Source organism: Diceros bicornis, unplaced genomic scaffold (assembly GCF_020826845.1).
Source record: "Diceros bicornis minor isolate mBicDic1 unplaced genomic scaffold, mDicBic1.mat.cur scaffold_61_ctg1, whole genome shotgun sequence".
Lineage (NCBI taxonomy): Eukaryota > Metazoa > Chordata > Mammalia > Perissodactyla > Rhinocerotidae > Diceros > Diceros bicornis.
Window position 1 is genome coordinate 2672955 of NW_026691491.1, and position 21967 is coordinate 2694921.

The following is a 21967-nucleotide window of genomic DNA, read 5'->3' on the forward strand; positions in this document are numbered from 1 at the left end:
GACAACTGGCCCTTCTGACATGAAGGGAGATGACTTGTCCACAGGTATCCTTCCTCTTCAGTTCTCCTTCCTTTAGCATCAGTAATCTCTAATCTTCCAGCACATTCATGCTGCCCCAGTTTCTTCTATGAGAGAAAAATAAACACTGCTCTTATCAGTTAATTTTGCACTATCAAAGATTCAAATTTCCACATCCCTCCTCCACTTCCCATTCCCTCTCCAACGGGTAGTACTTGCATTTTCAAAGATAGTACTTGCATTTTCAAAGAGGGCAATGCTTGACACAAGGGAACAGTACATCATGGAGAAGTGGTGTCTAAGAAGGGGAATTCTTCCAGGCACCTTTCGGGTGATCCATTCCAGTCACAAACACCGCTATTCCTGCATGTAGAGGTGTGTGTCACCTAAGCCTCCTGTAGGCTGGGAGGATTTCAGACTTACTTGATTTTCAGAATAAGCAGTTGATGACTCTAGCTAAATCTACTAGAAATGAGGTTGACTGATCTAGATCTCAGCCCAAAGGCATATGCATGCTGGTCACTCCCTCCACCCAGCCCTTACTTCTGTGTCCTCCCTTTGTCTTTGCACAGACACACATCGAGAGTCCGCTGTGTGCTCCCACTGTACAAATGTTCTGAAGTCTAACCTGCATTTTCTGCCCTCAAAGAGTCAGCAATAAGCAGCAGCAAAAAGTGTCACAAGACAGTAAATGACTAAGGACAAAACAACAAGTGTGTATAATAAGAGGTGCCCTAGGATTGCAGACAGGGCTAGACCCCAAAGGACTAGCATAATAGGAAAGGCCTCTTATATGAGGTAGGATAGGAGTATGTCTTAGAGATTTGAATAAGTGGAAAAGAACGGGTAGGCAAGATATAGTATCCAAATACGGCCATCTCAGTTCTTCCATTCCTTTACCACATGCAGCTCCTCTCTTCAGAGGAGGAGCCCATTTTCCATCCCCACCTTGTGACTGGCTTTAACCAACAGAATGAGATGGGAATGACATTTTGAGACTTCCAGTGGCACAGGCCTTAAAAGGACTAGTAGCTTCCACTTCTTCCCTCTTGGACCCCAGCTGCCATGTTGTGGGGAAGTCCAGGCTGGGCTACTGAATGATGAGAGTCCATGTGAAGAGAGGCCCTGGAAGATGAGAAGCCATCTTGGTCATTCTACATGAATAAGCCCAACTGACACTCCATGGAGAAGAAGTACCCAGCAAGTCTTGCCCAAATTCCTGACTCATGGAATTGTGAAAAATAATGAACCGTTGTTGTTTTAAGCCACTAAGTTTTAGGGTGGTTAGTTAAACAGCAATAGATAACTGATTCAATGGGGATAAAGGGGAGTACACGAGCATTGAGATGCTTTCCACGTGAAAGGATGGCGTAAATAAAATGAGAACGCATGCACATGGTATTTGGGGAGCCCTAAATTAAGCAAACCTATCTGGCTAGAGCGGACATTTCAGATTAGCAACTAGAAGAATACAGATTCATAAACTGGGCCCAGAGAACTTTAATGTGGGAAGGAGATCTTCAAGACTATTCATCAATGCCCTCTGTAGCAGATGCAGTCAGTGTCCTGTCCGGAGACCCTTGCCCTTATACTTCAGTGCGTACCAGCTCAATATCCAACCACCAGTACCTGCTTCTCATTGTCTGGGTGCTTTTTTTGGCCCCTGCAGCCCACTCTACCTATGCAACAGGCCAGAAGTGCTGGGGAAATAATGCCCATGAAGAGGAACCCTCAGCCAGTGACTAATGGGAACTGGGGTAGAAATACTCCAGCTCAGGTGGACTTACTCTAAGGCAGGTGTTCTACACAGTTCCCCAGAGTTTTCTCAGTAGAATCAAATCCCAGTTGCCCACAATGGTAACTTGCTTTATAATGCACTTTAATGGCCACCTCCCTTTCCCTGTCTCTCAACCCCACTCTTTTACTGGCGTTTCCTGAGATCACCTCCCAATAAACTGCTTGCTTTTGGGGAAACCCAAACTAAGATACTCTCATTTTACAGTTAAGAAAAATAAAACCAAGATGCAGATTTGGGGTGAGTGCTGTAACAAAGTGAACAAAAATACGCAGTTTTTCAAACACAATAGAAATTTATTTCTCCCCATTAAGAGAGGGTGAGAGGGTAGACTCTGCTCCAGGAAGTCATCTTGCAAACCCAGGTCATTGGAGGAGCTTTGTCATCCTCAATTTGTGGCCTCCATTAGCATCATTCCCAGACAGCAAGAAAGAACAGGAAGGTGCAAGGATGAGATGACAATTACACCCACCATTTCTGCTTGCAATCCATTGGTGAGAACTTAGTCACATGGGCTAAATGTAGCTGCAAGGGAGGCTGGGAAATGTAGTCCAGCTGGGCAGCCATGTGCCCAGCAAAAAGAGAATAAATTGGTGAGAAGTAGCATACAGGAGTCTCTGACACAGGAAGATTAGGTGATTGCCCAAGAGCTTGCAGCTAGTTAGTGGGCAACTAGAACTATAAGCCTTCTGCCTACCATTTTTTTTCTTTCTACCCCCACTGTGGCAAGTCTCAAATGTCACGCTTAAGAGTCTGATATTCTGGGGCCAGCCCGGTGGCAGAGTTGTTAAGTTCATGTGCTCCGCTTCAGCAGCCAGGGATTCACAGGCCCGGATCCCGGGTACAGACCTAGGCACCACTTATTGAGCCATGCTTTGGCAGGCGTCCCACATATAAAATGGAGGAAGATGGGCAGAGATGTTAGCTCAAGGCCAATCTTCCTCAGCAAAAAAAGGGGAGGATTGGCAACAGATGTTAGCTCAAGGCTAATCTTCCTCACCAAAAAAAAAAAAAAAAGCATCTGATAGTCTGCAGGATTCATCTCCCCTTATAAGAGAGCCAGCAAAGCAGAATAAGCCCTTGGAAACCCTCTCAAGTTCAGTCTACACGAGGGTGCTAGATTGGACTTTCTGGCCAAAGCAAATGGCATAGTCACTACTGCCCATGATCTTCCCCTTTAAGCAGAGCCAACCAGCCTCACTTGTAGCCCATGTTGCCCCTTGGTGAGTATTTTTTAAAACATAATAATGGCCCTCCTCCTCAAGGAACTTTACTGCCATACACCAGAACAGTGTCTTAAAAACCATACAAATCTACAATAACAGCAATGTGAAGGGTGCCCCTGGAGTCAGGTGAAGCTCGATCTGTCAGTACTAATCACAACTCCTGGCCAGGGGAGGGAGAGACAAGAACCATCAGACTGGCTGACATCCATGATGATCAGAGACATTTTACAGTCATCGTTGAAGAATCTGGACTTACTCTGTGGCTTGCAATTATCCACAGGCTAATAAGTGCTGAAGCTCTTTTTTTTTTTTTTTTTGAACCCCATATCAGGAATGGAGATGCTCACCTGGCATCAGCACCCAGCAAAGCTTATTTAAATATTGAAGTAGAGGAAAATGAGAGCAGACAGGTTTATCTAAGTGAATCCTGCTTATCTCTTATATGCTGACCCATATTTTTCAAATTCAGTTTTTGACTAGATTTGGGTTTAAGCTGGTCATATATGTAGAACTTGTCTTTTTTTTTTTGAAGAGCAATGGAAGCAAATGAATTGAAAGAATTTCTTCATTGGAAAAATTTGTTTAGTAGCTCTGCCCTGTTTTCCTCTCTCAAATTAAAAAAATAAAATCCTTTAACCTCGATAGAGATAGCACTGAGTTTTTAAATCATTATTCTGCCCCTTGGCCATTCTTCAACTTTTCCCAAGATAGAAGGTATATTTCTTTCATAATTAGGTTGGAAATAACCAGGGTATGTGTTGCTTAAGTTATTGAACATCACCTTTGTAGAGATTTGAACTCTACAAAGTAAGGTGGTACTCTAGATTTTTTCCCCAACAATTTTCTGTTATGCACAGCAAACCTCCCTCCAAACGCAGACCTCAGTCTCATTTAAGAGACCATGTTGAAAATATGTGTCTAATCACCAAGAGGCCCACCATTTATCAGGATAATCTTTCCAAACTCATCAACTTTAATGGTATCCAGACGGCTTTTCTGGAGAGGGCTCATCAGTAAAAAAAAAATCTCAAAATTTCAGTGTTCTGTGGCTTTACTTACATAGTCAAAAACATAATCAGAGTTCCCTGCCTTCTTGCTTAATAGTCATTTTCTGCCCATATACTACCTTGAAAAATAGTCAAACAAATGTAAAGAAGATAAATATCAAGCATAAAAGAACCACAGCCCAAGGAGATGGGTTGTGTGCATAAAAATGAGTAACATCAGAGCTGCAGATTAAGAAATGGAATATGTTGGTGTTTAAAATTAGAATGGTTCCCAAAAGAATTGATAATGTTCCATTTAAGAAAAGAAATGTTTCCAAATCAGCCCACTGAATAGAGAAGTCTGAATCAAAGTCAGAAATTAATAAAAAAGATGCAGACAGAGACCCCCCATCATAAAGAACAGAGACGATTTGTGTGCTTATAAAAGCCTGCAAGGCCCGGCGGTGTCCATAGTTCTAAGGGAAAAAAATATAATGAAATGCAAGAAGAAAATGTTAAAAACAGAAATGAATGTACCTGGTAGAAAAGCTATTGTCCTATTCTTGTGACACAATGACTTGTTTTCTGGAAAAGTAATTCTTCAATTGAGCCCAGGCAAGCACTGCATTCAGTGTAAAGTCGTATATTTAGACCTGAAGTCTGAAGGGTGTGCCTGTATTTAAAGCTCACTGCTACCCCAGGCTCATTAGAGTACAAGGACAAGGCTCTATCATATTACTGCTTCGACACTATTCAGAACTATGGGGTAGTTTACAGTGGCTTCAAGTACTTAGATTGTCAGCAGCGTAGGAAATAGAAAGTAGAATATTGAATAGGTGAGGTGTATACATCAGACATGAAGGAATGTATAGACAAAGATAAGAATCCTAGTGGAACAACCTACTATAGTGAAGTCCTGGCAGAACAATTCCAGGGTAAAAACAGACTTCTAGTAAATAGAGCTGCATTGCACAGGTTGCAAAAATTAGAGCAATCTGAGTCTCATTCAAGATCAAATGGTTCCTTTCTAGACTTTATATGAGGAACAGGGCTCTGCTATGGGTGGCGGAAAGATAAAGGAAGATAATCAGAGCCATGAAATCTTTAGTGCAGAGACAGGGACAGCAAAGGAAAAGTGTCTAAATTCAAGTCTGTTTTGACAACAGGATAGCATCCTTCTGCAAGTGCTTCCTTGCAAATTCGGGCCAACCCAAGGTTTAGGCTGACATACCTGTGCTTTGTGGGAAGCTGCCAGGAGGCTGGGGGGCACTGGCTGGTGGGGGAAGGTAGGAAGGAGGAAGTGTGGTCAGGAGAAGGAATGGGGAGAAGTCGCTTAAGGACTATATCCAGCCAAAATAATCCACCCCTGTTTTCTGGTGAGAATTTGTTTTTTATGTATTCATTTTTGGAATAAATAATATCTGCGTGTAGGGAGAACAGCGAAAGGGACAGAAGCAATACAGCAAAGAGCTGGTCTCCCTCTCACCTACCTACCCGGTTCCCCTTCCAGTAGCAATCACCAAGACCCTTCCTTACCTTGTAAATATTTCCATTACACAAGTCCAGTCACTCAATTTCAATCCGTGATATCAAAGAAAAAAAGCTCCCCACCCCATCCAGTCGCTCCCCAACACCCACGTCTTTCCCTCCCCTTCAGGTTGTTCTTCGCTCAGTCCCCCTCTCCAGCAAGTCTGTTCATCTCACGGTCTTTAATAGACGACCTGCCGACACTGTGATGACCCAGGCGTTTTTATTTTTTTTTTAAAGGGCAGGGTTATTACTTAATGATAATGACTTATTTTCACATTGTCGACTGCTGATGTTTAAAAGATAAGAAGACATTTGTCTGGGCGGACGCCTGAGGCCCTCGGACACCGGGAGACCCTGCCAAAACGTTTCCAAACTGAATAGTCACTGGGCTGCCAGATAATTCAGAAACTATTTGTATGAGGTGTTTATCAAATTATTAACCGCACAGATGTTGTTTGGCTGAAGAGCAGCTGAATCCCCTCTCTGGCAGCCACCGAGACAAAGGTCTCCGGGAATAATTGGAGATGTGCATGGAATATTAAATTAATTTACTGCTCTTAATTCTTATGCAAATTCTGACCTCCGGTGGCGCCTATCAATTACTCCGCTCGCAGAGAAAGCGAAGGCGACAGTTTCTTTTCTTCTCTTTGCTTTTTTTTTTTTAACGACTCAAAAAAGGAAATATTTGCAATAAGCAGGCGGTAGGAGCATCACGTAACTGGAATTATTTAATTGAATCGCCAAGTTTTCGGGGACGTCCGTAGAGGATAAAACCCCAGGACGCAGGGGAGAGGGCGGGAGGGGTGCGGAGGGCGGAGGAATTTGTTGGTTTGACTGCACACCTGTGGGCAGCGGGAAAACACAGCCAAGACCAGGGCCCCGTGCTGGCAAATGAAACGCTGGCCTGCAGGCGGCCGTGGGCCTTAGCAATGCTGCGAGGTCGGCGTTAGCGCCCGGCCGCGCCGCCGCCACCGACTCCCTGTAAGCGCTCCACGCTTCCGCACCCCCGGGTCAGGCTTGGACGCACCACTGCGCTGCTTGCCTCCCCCGCTGCCTGCAAGGTCTCCATCTGAGCTCTGGCTGCCTTTCATTTATCTTTTAAGGGTGTTAACCCGACTTTACAACGCCCGACCGGAAAAAAAATAAAGATTTTATTCTTTGTTTGAAAAACCAAAGCACAACGCTGCGCACCCATGTTCAAGTCCCACCGATAGCCCGGGTGGGCCGAAACGCGATGTGTCTCCCGCGTGGAGAAGTGACACCCACTCTTTTCTCTGAATTGAGCAAACGCCCGGCTTTGCGCTTGTGGCTTAAACTCCGTGCGGTTTCTGCGCCCCGGTGGTGGGTAAACTAGGGTCTCTGAGTCTTTCATCATCTTTTTAATAAGGAAAACCAAATCGGGCGCTTAATGTCATCAGCCCCGGCTCGACCTCGCCGGGACCTCGGCAGCCCGATGCTGTCGCCAGCGGCCCCCGGCGCAGTCACAACGTGCCGCCTTTCAGCTCCTCGCGGCCCCCACAAAAGCCAGACAACAATATCAATTAATCATGCAGCCGGCAAACAAGATTTATCCCGCGACAAACAGCCCCACCGAGAGCCGCTGAATTGGCGTGATTAGCATGTGAAAAGGCGAGCAAAACTCCGCGCTTCAACAGCTAAAGAGCGATTTGATGGGGCTGGGATGGGGAAATTACTTGATTAGCGTCCGTCGGAGGAGAGCACGGTTACAGCCCCTCGGCCCGGAATCCGACGGGGGAACAAAACTCGCTGGTAAATGCGGCAACATGGAGGGAGAGCGGGCCAGGGAGGGTAGCGCGGGGCCGCACTGCGGAGACGTGACCCCGGTGGAGGCGGGAATAGAGAGCCAAGGGGATGACCTGCTGGCCACGGCCAAAGCCCGAGGCCGCAGCCCACAGGAGCCGCGACAGCTGGTTCTCACTGCTCTCACCTGGGGCTCCCAGGCCGGGACAGGGCGGACACAAGACTCCCCCACCCAGTGCTGGAGGTCGGACTTGAAGCGCTGCCCGGCTCTGGTCCGAAAGAGAGAGGGAGGCGTGTGTGGTGGAAGAGGCCCACCCACGCCGGCCCTGGAGTCCCCTGCGGCCCAGCCTCTGCCAGCTCTGGGGCTCCAATGTCAGTCGCGATGCCCGCGGTGCAGCCGTTCCACGTCTGCGCGTCTGCAGTTCCACTCGCGCGGACAGAGAAGATTGAAGCCGGGCAAGACGTGTGTTCCGGCTCCTCCGAATTTAATCACCCTGTTCTGACTCCTCGAAAACTTGTCGTGTTTGGGCTTGGCGTTTGACCAAAAAATGGTTCCGTGGCTGCACCCGTGGGGAGGACTTGGGGAATTGGGAGGGAGCGCCCTGAGCTGGGGGGGCGGGGGGCGGGCTGGAGGCTCGCAGAGGCACTCGGGGCAGGAGCAGTGTGCCGCTCGGGGTGCGGGCGCGAGAGCCTTAGGGTAGGGACCTGGATGGAGCAGGCCCTGGGGCTCTCCCTGGGCTTGGGTGGGCAACCCCGGCCTGCCTCGGATCAGGATACACAGGGCCAGAGCTGGCGGCTTGCGAGGCTGCTCTTCCCGGCCTCCTCCCAGACTCGGAGGGCCGCTCTGAAGGCCCGCCGCCCAACCCGGCCCAGGGTTTGGTTTGGGTATACTCGGGCCTCGTAGATGGCGCTGTTACTTGGGGGAGAGAAGAATGGGCAAAACGCTAAGGGACAGCGTGGCTCAGGGTCCGCAGGGCAAGGCCAAATGGAGGGTGCAGGCACGCTCAGGCCTCCATCACCCCATCTTGGGCAGAGGCCCACGCCTTCCCCGCAAACCCCCCCCACCCCCGACACTGCTCCTGAGCTAAAGTCTGCGCCGACCCCAGAGAGAGAAATTCAGTTGCCCGCTCTCGGCCCGCCTGTAACCTCCCCTCTGGGCGCCTCCCCACACCCCCCTGCTCCCTGGCTCCTCCCAGTGCGGGGGAAGGGGAAAGGCTCCCACCCTGTCCCCAAAGGCTCAGATGAACTCCCTCCGGGTCTCAGGACCCACTAAAAGGGTCCTTCCAGTTCACGCTTCAAATCGAGTGCACAGGTGAGTCTCCGGTAGGCGGACCTCAATTTACCTGGGGGAGAGAATCTAATTCGGCCTTCGTGAAGTACGTTAACACAAATGTAATAAAGACTTCAACAGACAGGTTCGCCAAGGCCCCGCTCGTCTTCAGTTACCCTGCTCCTTGGCACAAATGAACCAAGCACCAAGGAGTCAAATCTTCTTTTATATCAAAGGGGGGGGGAGTGGATCGTCCCCATCGAGCTGAACAATTGCCACCCAGTTGAACAGGGTGTCAATTAACAAACCGCTGCTCGTGGCCGACTTCAAAAAGGTTAATACTTTCTGAAACCTCTCTGGTGGCGAGTGTGCAGCGAACAGGAGTTCGCCCCTCTCCTCCCTTTCTCCTTCGCCCTCTCCCTCTGGACTCCGCGCTGAAGCCGCAATGAGGCTCCCTCCTCTTCCTGTCCCCAGTCAGACTCCGCGAGCCACGGCCCGGGCTAGGCGCCCGTGCAGAGGTCAGAGAGGGGCGCCGCGGCCGCAGGCCTGCAGGGCGCACCGGTAAGCAGGGCGCGGCAGCAGCGGAACGCTCTAGCTGGGAACCCAAGACCCGCCAACTTGGAGAGCGCACACGCCGGCCGCAGAGCCCCAGACCCGCGGCAGTCTCCAAACGCGCAAGCCCCGCAGGCAGCGCGGCGGGACACACGGAAATCTGCGCCTTGCACACCCGCCCATCTTTCTCCGTGGGACACTAACGCGCCGTGTGGCCGGAAGCGCTTTCTCCCGGTGGCTGGGGCTGTGCATTTTAATTCCCAAGCCCAGTGGTTGAGTCATCTCTAAATTGGCGAGCGAAGGGGGCGGTGGCAGGAAACCGGGTAGCTGAATGCCTTTGCCTGCGGGGTGGCAGAGCCCTTCCCACCAATAGCGACGGCTCAGGGCTGGCTTTGTAGTTATTTTTACAGGTTCTGCCCGGTGCCCAACATATTGCCCTGAAAAGCAAGAGGCTGCTGCAATTTATTCCAATGGGCGGGTTTTAAGAAGCTGGCAATTTGAACCGGCTGGGTGTTATTTAGTGCAACATGAAATCAAATGATCCTATTTCTCAAATAACAGTGTCTGTGAGGAGACGTGAATCCTCTGAAAGGGTAATTGTCTGCTGATGGTGTTTTCTATTATACCCGATCTTGGCCTAAATGATGCGCGGCAGCAGGGCTGAGAGCGAGGGGTGAGATCAGTGCGCGAACTCGCGCTCTGGAGGCAGGAAAAGGCAGCCCCGCTCGCGTCTTGGCAAGTCGAATGAACAATGCCACCCAAAGCGCCACCAATTTGACGTCATTTTGCAAGTGTCTGACATCATTAGACATGAGTGATCTTGTGCATAAGAGAATAAAACTAACTCTCCTTTCGAAACGTTGGGAATCGTTAGAGATTGGAGACTGCCATCACCCTCACTGTATCCTGGCGTCGTTCAGTCAGACAACAGATCGACGATAATCTGGAAAATAAAACCTACCTGGGCTCCCCTCTTGCCCCCATGTTAATATTGAGAATGCCAAGTCCTTCTGTCCAAGGACACACTTCTGTCTAGGATCTTTCCAGTCCTGTTTCTGGAACCCAAATTCAATTTCTGGGAAAGATATTGTATCCACGAGGCGCCTATTAGTTACGCGGCATGTGGCACCTTTTGGAGGAAAAAGTTGGCCCTGAGCTTTTAAATTGTCCTCCGTGGGCCCAGCCACTGTTTTGGGTGGAAACCAGATATAGGAGTTCAGCTTGTGTCTGAGAGAAGCACCGACGAGGAGCAAATTTAAGAAATGAGCTTAAGAACAGGGACAAAAGTGGCAGGCCGCGACCTGCGCGTCTGGCCTCGGGGCGTGTCGGTACCCGCGGTTCGAGCGCCAGCGCGCACACTACTGATATCTGGGGCTACCTGTCTGCAGAATTATTCCCGGTTGCAGAGATGGTCGCAGGCAACAGCCTTGCCCATAAACCCTTTTTACTTATTACTCAGGCACCTTGAGGGGAGTGACCTCCTCTTCACACTAGCCTTCCGGCCTGGACAGAAGCGGGTTCGGCCATTCCGGAGAAAGTCACCTCCAGGACCACACCCAGACCAAGGACAAGACAAGGCTCTGAGCATTTCCTCCATCCCCACCACCCCTGCCCTTCAAACTTTTTTCCTAAGGGGGATTTTGTATGTTCCGAATATCCTGGAATTGTAGGCACAGCCTACACCTTCCGCTAACTTGCAGCATTTCAGGCTGATCCTCCAAGAACGAATTAGTAGCTTGTTTCTGCTCTGGCTTGGCAAGTTTATTTTTATATTCTCTTTGGATATTTTGAGATTATATATGTATTTTTTCCCATACTGTGATCTCTGTTTACAAGTCCATTTGGTTGTTCATGATCTTTCCCCCTTCCTTGGCGCTACTTCCCAATATCTAGAGAAGCCGAGGAAGAAATGGTAATTCCCGCATATCCGAGGAACCCGGCCTAGGATCTTCTATCCCTTTCTCAGAGGGAGGTTCAGCCACCGCACCTGGAGCCCAGGCACCGGACACCAGGCACGCCGTTCCTGGAGCTCTCTCGGACCTCTCTAGCTTAAGGAAAGCGGGTAGCCTGGGTTCAGTTCGCGGCGTCCCCCCCAGGATGTCATTGCTCGGCTGAGCAGCTGTTCTCCTGCCAGGCCCGGGGCACCGCTGGACACCGGGCCTCCGGAGCCCGGGTGTGGCCCTCTCATTGTCACCCTCCCGCTCTGCATCTGAACAGCCCGGGCTGCAGTTTCCTAGGGTCTTCCGGGGACATCCTCGCCTCTCCTTGCTGAAAGTTAAGCCCTTCGATGCGATCATGAAGTAAGAGGTGACCCTCCCTCTGGCCCGCGAGTGGCCTCTCAGGGACCCCTCCGAGGCTGCCGCCCCCCGCGCAGACCGGGAGCTCTGCTTTTCTGCGTTGCAGCAAAAGCATCCACCTGCCTCTTTGGGACAGAACTGCGCCAAGGCGGCGGGGTACAGTGTGAGGGCAGCCGGCCCCTTTACCCACGAGGACCAGTGCGGGGCGCCACCTCCAAACCCGCACTCACACCTCTCCCAGAGGAAGGGGTGGACACGCCGGAGCCTGTCCTCGGCCCCTTAAGGAAAAGAGAGTGACAGCAAGGAGTCCCCCTAGTAACCCCAAAGGGGCTTAGATCGGCTCCCCGCGCCTCCTCCCCCATCAATCAAGCTGGGCACCCCGGAGACTCTGCGCCTCGAGTGTCGTTAGCGTCTCTCCGCCGTCCCGAGGCTCCAGGCTCTTGCGAGGCTTCATACTCCCTCCCCCCGCCTGGCGTGCCTGCCCCTGGGTTGGCATGGACCCCCCCCCCCCCGGACACGGGACAGGGCTGGGGTCCGTGGGCTGGGGAAGAGAAGGGGCTTGGGGTGGCTCGACCCGGCCGCCACATCCCCGCCTGCAGGGAAACCCTCTCCAAGTGCAGGCGCGAGGGGTTGGGGGCTGGGAGGAGACCCAGCGGGGCCAGGGCTCCCCTCCTCCCAGGGGTCTCGGGTCCCTGGAACTCTCTAAGCCCCTGTGGCGCAGAGACAGAGGATTCAAGGGAGAGCTCTTCCTTCGCCCGGGGCTGTTTCCCGGGCCCTACACCCCTTTGCAGGGGGAGGAGCCGGCCTCGCCCAGCTCTTCGGCTCAGACCCAAGCTGCCCGGTGCCCATACCTCCCCGCTCTGCTCTCCAAGCCACGCTTTCCTCCAACCCCCACCCCCGCCGCCCTGCCCTTCCGGGACCCACTGACCCTGGGGGCGCGGAGCGGCCGCCCGCGGAGCCTGGCCGGGCGCCGCGCGGAGGAGGAGCCCGCAGCCCAGACCCGCAGCGCGGCGCGGTCGGCCCTCGGCGAGGGAGCGCAGAGCTCCCTCCCCCACGCCCTATAATTTAATCACACGAGACGTTAAATCATCAGGCCGCTCATTAATCATCACGCGAGTTATTGGGACTGAACGAGCCGCCGCGTGTTTTGACAGCCCAGACCCGTTGGCGGGGTCGGGGTGTGTCTGGTTTGGGGGTTGAAGAGGGTGTCGAACCACTCTTGGGAAACACTGCGAGCCCCGAGCGGGCTGAGGGGGTCTCTTGCCTGGGAAAAAGATTCGCCAAAGTGCAGGCTGGGCGTCTGAGTTTGGTCGAGGGTTTGTCAAAATCCCAAACGCATCCCTCCCGGGACCCTCTCCTTACTATTTGGATTTTGATCACGACGCTTAAGACAGCCTGCGGCGTATCCGTCAACAGCATCTTAATTTGCAGTTTTTCCGGAGGGCGAATTTGACCCGAACTTGTGCATCTTCATTACCTACTGCGGACGGTGTGAAATTAATGCGTTTGAAATACAGATGAAATCATATCACTGAAGTCATTTCAAAGGACAACTTTTCCCCCAACTCAAATGGGCTGTGTGGTCTTTTCCATACTATAGATACGAAGAAAGGAAAATAAAGGATTTTTTTTTCAATTAAATCCTTAATTTGAGGTTTTCTTTTTTAAAATAATACGTGTGTTTCACTTTAAAGTCGTTAGAAACTGGTTTTATTTTCTAGTTTTTTTCCTTTTCCTATTTCTATTAGATGGATTTTTCAAATGAATAAACAAATTAAATGAAAATTCATATGATTTGATTCCATACAATGGAAGAAGCAAGTGAAGTGCTGTAAAGAGTTGTCTTAGTGGCACAAGGAGGGTAATTAGTTCTCAGCATTTAGGATCTAACTCACCAGCAGAACAATGAACAAAAGAAAGAATATCTCCCCTCTGGTGGGGGTGGTGTAGATAGGAATCTGTTAACCAACTGTATTTTTTGTAAATATCCAGTATGAAATTAGTATCTGGAAGAAATGTAACTCCCAGATTAAGTCCTTTCCCTCTTTAGCATAAGCCAAGGCTAGTGTGTAGCAAGAGAAGGCCAGTTCCTGTTCTGGTAGGAAATGGCTGTGAATTTAGTTAAGCTGGCAAGTAGATTAAATCAAATTATTTCCCTTTTAAAAATATAACATAAAAACGAATGTCAACTCAAGACATGTTCAAATGCAGCTAAATTGCATTTTACCTTTTTGACTAGAAAGTGTGATCAATCTAGTAAGCAAATAAGTACATAAATCTTGACCCTGTGTTTATGTTTTATCACAGAATATGATCGATATTATTAAATGTGTCCAAGACCATTCTTGAGATATTTTCTCCCCTATTTATCTGTTGTCTGCATTTTTCTACCCTACTCACTAACACACAAAGAGATAGGTATCAAAAACTCAACATACACAAACACTGCTAGGTGAAATTCATAAATCCTACAGAAGCTAGTGAAGGGGGGAAAAAGCCATAATATGAGGTGAATTTTTTTTTTTAAATAAACCAATGGAAAAAAATATCTTGGCTAGCTTTATCTGTGCCTAAGTATGTTCTGCAGTTGCAGGGACATTTGTTGACCAGACTGAGAGATGACTTTCTATCCTAGCAGCTCTTTCTAGTTAAAGTGGCCATTGGTAACTGCCTGCTAAAAATCCTATGTGAAGACTCTGTTTTAAAACTGGATATTTTCAGGCAGGCCCGTGGCTTAGTGGTTAAGTGCACGCGCTCCGCTACTGGCGGCCCGGGGTTCGGATCCTGGGCGCGCACCAAGGCACCGCTTGTCCAGCCATGCTGAGGCGGCGCCCCACATACAGCAACTAGAAGGATGTGCAACTATGGCATACAACTATCTGCTGGGGCTTTGGGGGGAAAAAGGAGGAGGAGGATTGGCAATAGATGTTAGCTCAGAGCCAGTCTTCCTCAGCAAAATGAGGAGGATTAGCACGGATGTTAGCTCAGGGCTGATCATCCTCACACGCGCGCGCACGCACACACACACACACACACACAAAAACTGGATACTTTCGACATAACCTGCTCTATCCAGACAGCATGAATTGGTGAACTGGGCAGTTGTCTACTTCTCAAATGTAGAATGAGGATCAAGACCACATGAGATGCTTGTGAAAAAAATTAAACACACAATGTTTTGTTGAATGGAGCCACCAAAAATGAGAAAAATTAATTCCTTCCGTTCATTTGCTATTTTTCATCATGATACTGCTTTTGCAGACATCATGCATTTGACTCTCATGGGAACACCAGAGGTCTGATTCCAGGAGATTTTAACCTCTCTCGCTCTGCTTGGGGAAGTTACACAACTTGTTCACGACAGAGCAAAAGTGAGAACCCACATTTTCTGACTCCCAGTCCAGTGCTCTTTCCAAACATCTGTTTAAGATAGCTAACACACACACTTTGAATTTTTCTCTTTTGAAAGCCCTCCCTCCATCACTCAGTAAAGCTAAGTGCTAGAATATTCTGCTAGAATATTCTGAACCTCTTTCAGAGTGTAACAAATATGGAAAGTACTCTTGACTGGGGCTCAGCTCAGACCCTAGTTTTAGCTCTGACCACGGACCAGTTACTCTGTAACTTGAGTTGGGTTCCCCCAGAAGCTGACATTGAGACAAAGATTCAAGGGCAAGTAAATTTTTCAGCGGTTGCTCTCAAGAAGCAACATAGAGGGAGCAGGGAAGAGAAACAAGGAAGGGAAGAGCAATAAACTGAGTTATCAGGCAAGTTACCATTGTTTGCAGCTGCAGCTTAATCCTGCCAGAGGAGCTCTGAGAGGCAAGGGAATTGTAGTACCCAACTCTTGTCAGTCATTGCTTGGCTGTTAATTTCCCGTGGCTGGAGACCTGTCCCACAAGAGGCAGCAGAGGGCCGGCCCGTGGCTTAGTGGTTGAGTGCGCACACGCTGCTGCTGGCGGCCCGGGTTCAGATCCCGGGTGCGCACCCACGCACTGCTTGTCTGGCCACGCTGAGGCCACGTCCCACATACAGCAACTAGAAGGATGTGCAGCTATGACATACAACTATCTACTGGGGCTTTGGGGGAAAAAAATAAAATAAATAAATAAATAAAAATTAAAAAAAAAAAAAAAAGAGGCAGCAGACTCTGGCCATCAGTGAAAGCCCTGAGGCAGAGTTGCAGGTGCTGGCAGTTGGATGGTGAGCCAGTGAGCATGGAAGTAGCGAGAGCCATTATATTTTCAAAAAATGTCCACAACTAAATTTCCCAGCCCATACGTTCTACAGTGTGGCTTGCCACTCTCCAATCAAGAGGTGGACTCTATTTCTCCACTCTCTTGAATCTGAGTGAGCCAATGACTGCTTTGACTAATAGAACACAGTGGAAGTGACACTGTACTGGCTCCAGGCATAGGCTCTAACTGGCCTAGCAGCCTCCATTTCCTGTTCCTTGGCATGCTGGCTCCCTCTCAGAACCCAACCACCTGCTGAGAGAACTGCCAACCAGCAGAGAGGGATCAGGTGGGCATGCTGGCCAACAGCCCCAGCTGAACTCCAAAGCCGATGGCCAGCATCAACCACCAGCCACGGAAGTAAGCCATCTTGGACATCCAGCCTAATTGAGCCTTCCGAAGACATCTGACTGTAACAATATAAGAGACCCCGTCATGGTTAGTTTTATGTGTCAGCTTGGCTAGGCTATAGTACTCAGTTATTTAATCGAACACTAATCTAGATGTTGCTGGGAAAGTATTTTGTAGATGTAGGTAACATCTAAAGTCAGTTGACTTGAAGTAAGGAGATTATCCTCAATGAAGTGGGTGGGCCTCATCCAATCAATGAAGGCCTTTAAGAGCAAAAACTGAGGTTTCCTGGAGAAGAAGAAATTCTGCCTCAAGATTGCTGCATCAACTCCTGCTGAAGTTTCCAGCCAATTTTTTTAAAAAAAGAAAGATGGAAAGAAAAAAACCCATATATATATAATATATTTGTGTCTATATGTAGTTCTATTTCTCGGGAGAACCCTGACTGATACAGACCCAAAGCAAGAACCACCCAGCCGTGCCCAGTCAACCCATAGAACGACAAAAGGTAATAAAAATCATTTATTGTGCAACAACAGATAACCAGAACAGAATACAACATTGATATATCCTGCTTTTCAGGGCCTCAGGTTCATCATCTCTACAGTGAATATCTTTTCTAGATTTACCTTTTAGGTCTTTTTCAACTTTCTTGTACTCAGAATCCCAAGACTCATTAATGAAATGGAATATTTTGCTGTCATTAAATTGATAATACATGTTTTACTAATACTGAAACAAGCAAAATATGAAATAATTAATAAAAAATGAAATAAGATAATATGGACCAATTACTAAACTATAAAAATTGGAGGACTTGGAGAGGTTATAGAGTTAATTAAATAGTTGGTAGGTTAAGGTGAAAGAGGCTTTATATCTGCTTTCTCTATAAGGTTGCTTAAATAAACCTTAAAATATTTCTGTGGTTTTATTATGAGGGAGATTTTATCTGACGCTTTTATAAAACACAATGACGCTGACCTTGTCTACAGGCTTTCCACAGAACAAGAGGTAATCATTTTCTTCAATGACGTAGCCAAAATATTCTGGAGATGTAGTTGACTATCTTATTGGAAATGACATGATGTCCAATTATTCTCCTACTCTTGGAATGCCCAGGTACATTCTCTGAGATTTGAGAGGTCATGGGTAATCTTGTATTTCTGTTTCACGCCCATAGCAGATAATATTTTCTCTTTTTGTCTTTTTTTTTTTTTGAGGAAGATTGGCCCTGCACTAACATCTGTTGCCAATCTTCCTCTTTTTCTTTCTTTCTTTTTTTTTCTCCCTAAAGCCCCAGTACATAGTTGTATATCATAGTTGTAGAGTTGTAGCTCTTCTATGTGGGACCTGTCTCAGCACGGCTTGATGAGTGGTGAGTAGGCCCGTGCCCAGGATCTGAACCGGCAAACCCCAGGCTGCTGAAGCTGAATGCGTGAACTTAACTGCTACCACCCAGCAGGCCCCTCTTTTTGTCCTTTTATTACCCAAAGATAATGATGTCATAATTTCCAACATGTCCATTGGAAATATACTCATAAAGAGAAATTCAGCTTTGAAATAGTCAAGGAAGCTTAAGAAAGGTAAGCGATTTAGAGAATGTTGGAGAAGGAATCTCACGGGGTGTTGAAAATGGAGACATGATAGAGAACTTTGCCTTCACGCTCTAGGATATCTTAGTTTCTCTATACACCTTTCAATATCCAGTTGGGCTGAGGCTCTTTCTTCATTTCATATCGTCAGTTATAGACCACTGAATTATTTCATCTCCTCTACTTTTTACTTAAAATTCATTCCATTGATTTACAGTTCCTGCTCAGTGATGTAGGGAGCTGGAAAGACTGTTGTTCCCAATCTTGCAACAATAAAAGCCAGAAAATCAGCAAGTACTCTACAGTAGTTCCTCCTTATCCATGGTTTCAGTTACCCTCAGTCAACCTCAGTCTGAAAATATTAAATGGAAGATTCCAGAAATAAACAATTCATAAATTTTAAATTTCCCACCATACTGAGTAGCGTGATGAAGCCTCATGTTGTCCTGCTCTGTCCTGCTCTGGACGTGACTCATCCTCTTGTCCAGAGTATCCATACCATATATGCTACCCACCAGTTAGTCATTTGTTAGCTCTCAGGGTTATCAGATCGACTGTTGCAGTACTGCAGTGCTTGTGTTCACGCAACCCTTATTTTACTTACTAATGGCCCCAAAGCGCAAGACTAGTGATGCTGGCAATTTGAATATGCCAAAAAGAAGCTGTCAAGTGCTTCCTTTAAGTGAAAAGGTGAGAGTTCTCAACTTAGTAAGGAAAGAAAAAAAGTCATATGCTGAGGTTGCTAAGATCTACGGTAACTTTTATTACAATATATTGTTATAATTTTTCTATTTTATTATTAGTTATCATTAATCTCTTTCTGTGCCTAATTTATAAATTAAGCTTTATTATAGGTATGTATGTATAGGAAAAAACATAATATATATATAGGGTTTGGTACTATCCATGGTTTCAGGCATCCAATGGGGATCTTAGAACATGTCCCCCACAGATAAGGGGAGACAACTGTGTAATCAGCAAGTAAAAAAGTCATTTTCATGAACATATTGGAGTTGCTAATGTCACAAGGCAACAAACTGGCCCAAGACTTAGGCTCAGGGTTGCTCATGCCAATCTCATCCATCTTCCAGTTTCTGAGTGCGTCCACCTAGTTGTTCAACCCAAATCATGCAGGGGCAGTTGAACAGTTTCCTTTTGAGCAAGGTAGTAGATTACCATAGCACTGTAATAAATCTTAAAGTCAGTCTTCTCCAACTGTCTTGTTTTTTTAGAGTTGTTTTATCTATTCTAGGTCCTTTGCATTTCCATATGAATTTTAGAATTAGCTTGCCAATTTCTACAAAAAAGCCTGCTTGGATTCTGATTGGGATTCCATTGAATCTATAGATCCGTCTGGGAGAACCGACATCTTAACAATGTTGAGTTCCTGAGCCATATTTCTCTCCATTTATTTAGATCTTTAGTTTCCTTCAGCAATATTCACAGTTTTCAGTGTACAGAACTTTCACATCTTCTGTCAGATTTATCCCTAAGTATTTTATATTTTTTAATGCTATTATAAACAGAATTTTTAAAACTTTGATTTCCTATTGTTTGTTGCTGGTATAGAGAAATACAATCAATTTTTTATATTGATCTTTTATCCTACAACCTTAATAAGCTCACTTATTAGTTCTTAGCAAGGCGATAGAAACCAGAGGTCAGACACAGCCTGGTCTCCCTGCTCCCCTTTAGCCAGCTGAGAGGACATTTGTTATCTAGAGGACCATGAATTGGTTTCTATTTCTCCATCTGCTGTGGGACCTTGAACAAGAGAATCAAGCTCTCAGAGCCTCACGATCATAATGCTTACCTTGCCACACTATATCAGGACTGACGGGATCGGGTATTTTAAAGGCCTACCCAGGGCAAACACTCAGTACATGTCACTGCCCTTTGCCTTATATTCTAAGCTCCTTATGGAAACTTCTTTTGTGCCCCCAAATGCTAAACACCCTTTAGGCCCAGAGTAAGTGCTCAAAAAGGCCTTATTTGTTGAACTATCATGGAGTACTCAATTAAGGAGCCAAAGTCTATGTTCTTAGCTAACGTATATGCTGTTTCTAAAGATAGCAGATTCTGTCAGAGTCCATTTCTCCTTGGTCCAACCCTGGAAGTTACCTTCACGGTTTCTGTTCAGCCAAGGGCAGCCTGCTTCTCTCTGCCTGAGGATGTTCTGTGGTCCTAGGGTGCACTGGGAAGAGAGCATGGAAGATGAAAACCACTAGGGAGTTAAGACTCCAGGAGCAACTCTCCACTAATGAGTGATGGGACTACGTAGATAATAAAAACCCTACCTTCTCATCCCTCAATTCTGTTCTAGTCTACATCGGCCCTTCGAGGTCCCCGTTGAATTGAGCCACAGTTGCACACAGTGGTAACCTGCTGCTCAAGATGCCTTATATGTGCTTCCTCCCTTCCCTGTCTCTCATCCCCTCTTTCTCAACCACTTCCTGGGATCACCTCCTAAATAAACTAATTGTGCCCAGAAATCTTATCTTGAGGTCTGCCTTTGGGAATCAAACCAAGGCAGGTCAAAATGATCAAGCTAGTTAGTAGCAGATCTATAGGTAGAACCCAGGTCTTCTGACTCTAGACTATGTCCTTTAGTCTCACTGGATACGGGAGTAATACACGTGAAGCCATGATGACACGATGTTGAGTAGTATAAACCTGGACACTAACAGTGCAGTACTGAGTTGTCTCCTAAGAATGGTGTTATGAAGGACAGATCTGACTGTCTGGTTCTAAGCAGCAATATAAACAGCTAATGATTGAAGGAGGGGCTCAGGTGCAGGTCACTGAAGCCAAGAAGGGATAATTTCTCTAAAATAATGGAATAGTAGTAGTATGGGGTATTAAAAAAATCTAATGGAAATTGGGGAGAGGGGATTTAAAGCAGAGGAGCACATCTGTGGATAAGAGTTAATGATGCAAGTTTTAAAAAGCCCAGAGGTATGTGTCAGCAGCATTTCCTGTACCACATGTTTCCATAAGCATGACACATGCACGCATTTCATGAATGACCCACTAGTAGTACTACAGTGGGGTGGTGCTGTGATATACCAGAAAGATGCCTACCCCCATGACATTATTAAGTCAATTAAAGAAAAACAAATAGAAGTCACTGCATTAAATGCCACCACTGTCAGTATCATAGTATATGAAATAAAAACAAGTCTATCCTTGGGCCGGCCCCGTGGCTTAGCAGTTAAGTGCACATGCTCCACTGCTGGCGGCCCGGGTTCGGATCCCGGGCTCGGATCCCAGGCACGCACCGACGCACCGCTTCTCCAGCCATGCTGAAGCCACGTCCCACATACAGCAACTAGAAGGACATGCAACTATGACATACAACTATCTACTGGGGCTTTGGGGGGAAAAAAAAAGGAGGAGGATTGGCAATGGATGTTAGCTCAGAGCCGGTCTTCCACAGCAGAAAAAGAGGAGGATGAGCGTGAATGTTAGCTCAAGGCTGATCTTCCTCACAAAAACAAAAAACAAAAAAAAAACAAGTCTATCCAGAGAGGACTGATTAAATTGTTTCACATAACATCCATAAAAGGAAACATTATATAGCTGTTAAAAAAGAATGAGGTAGAGCTATAGCTCTCCATATACTGATATACAAAAATCTCCAGGATATGGTAAGCAAAAACACAAGAATCAGAAACGTGTAAAGAATACTACCATTTTTATTTAAAATGATATAATAGCTATAGATATAGAAATGTAGAGATATACATATGCATATAGACATAGACATAGATGTATGCTCAGAATAATCGGGAAGGCTAATTAAGAAAGTGGTAACTGGATACCTCTGGGAAAAAAAAATTGAGGGCTGGTGGCAGGGATAAGAGGGATATTTCTCACTGAATATCTTATTCACAGTTGAATTTTGCATGACGTATTGCTTTAAAAATAAGGAAATAGGGGCCGGCCCAGTAGCGTAGCAGTTAAGTTCGCGCATTCCACTTTGGCCGCCCGGGGTTCGCCGGTTCAGATCCTGGTTTCAGATCCTGGGCGCAGACCTATTCACCACTCATCAAGCCATGCTGAGGTGGTGTCCCACATAGAAGAGCTACAACTCTACAACTATGATACACAACTATGTACTGGGGCTTTGGGGAGAAAAAAGAGGAAGATTGGCAACAGATGTTAGCACAGGGCCAATCTTCCTAAAAAAAAAAAAACTTGAGCTTTAAAAGAAAAAATAATGAAATATATGAGATCTCTCTTAGAAGCCAGCCATCAGAGAAAGAAGCTAGACTATTGAATGATGCAGGACCGTGTGAAAAGAGAGGTTCAGCCAATAGCTATACCAAGGCCCAGCTCGAAGAGTGAAGACATC

The 21967-nt window shown here is 47.0% G+C and overlaps 1 long non-coding RNA gene across 1 annotated transcript; it reads right to left on the reverse strand.

Moving 5' to 3' along the window:
• Positions 1-359: 359 nt before the first annotated feature.
• On the reverse strand, positions 360-19781 carry LOC131403260 (uncharacterized). The gene is made up of 4 exons (XR_009219345.1): positions 19735-19781; positions 12798-12915; positions 967-1143; positions 360-420 (listed from the first exon to the last, which is right to left on the reverse strand). It is a non-coding gene; the product is annotated as an uncharacterized LOC131403260 (long non-coding RNA).
• Positions 19782-21967: the final 2186 nt, after the last annotated feature.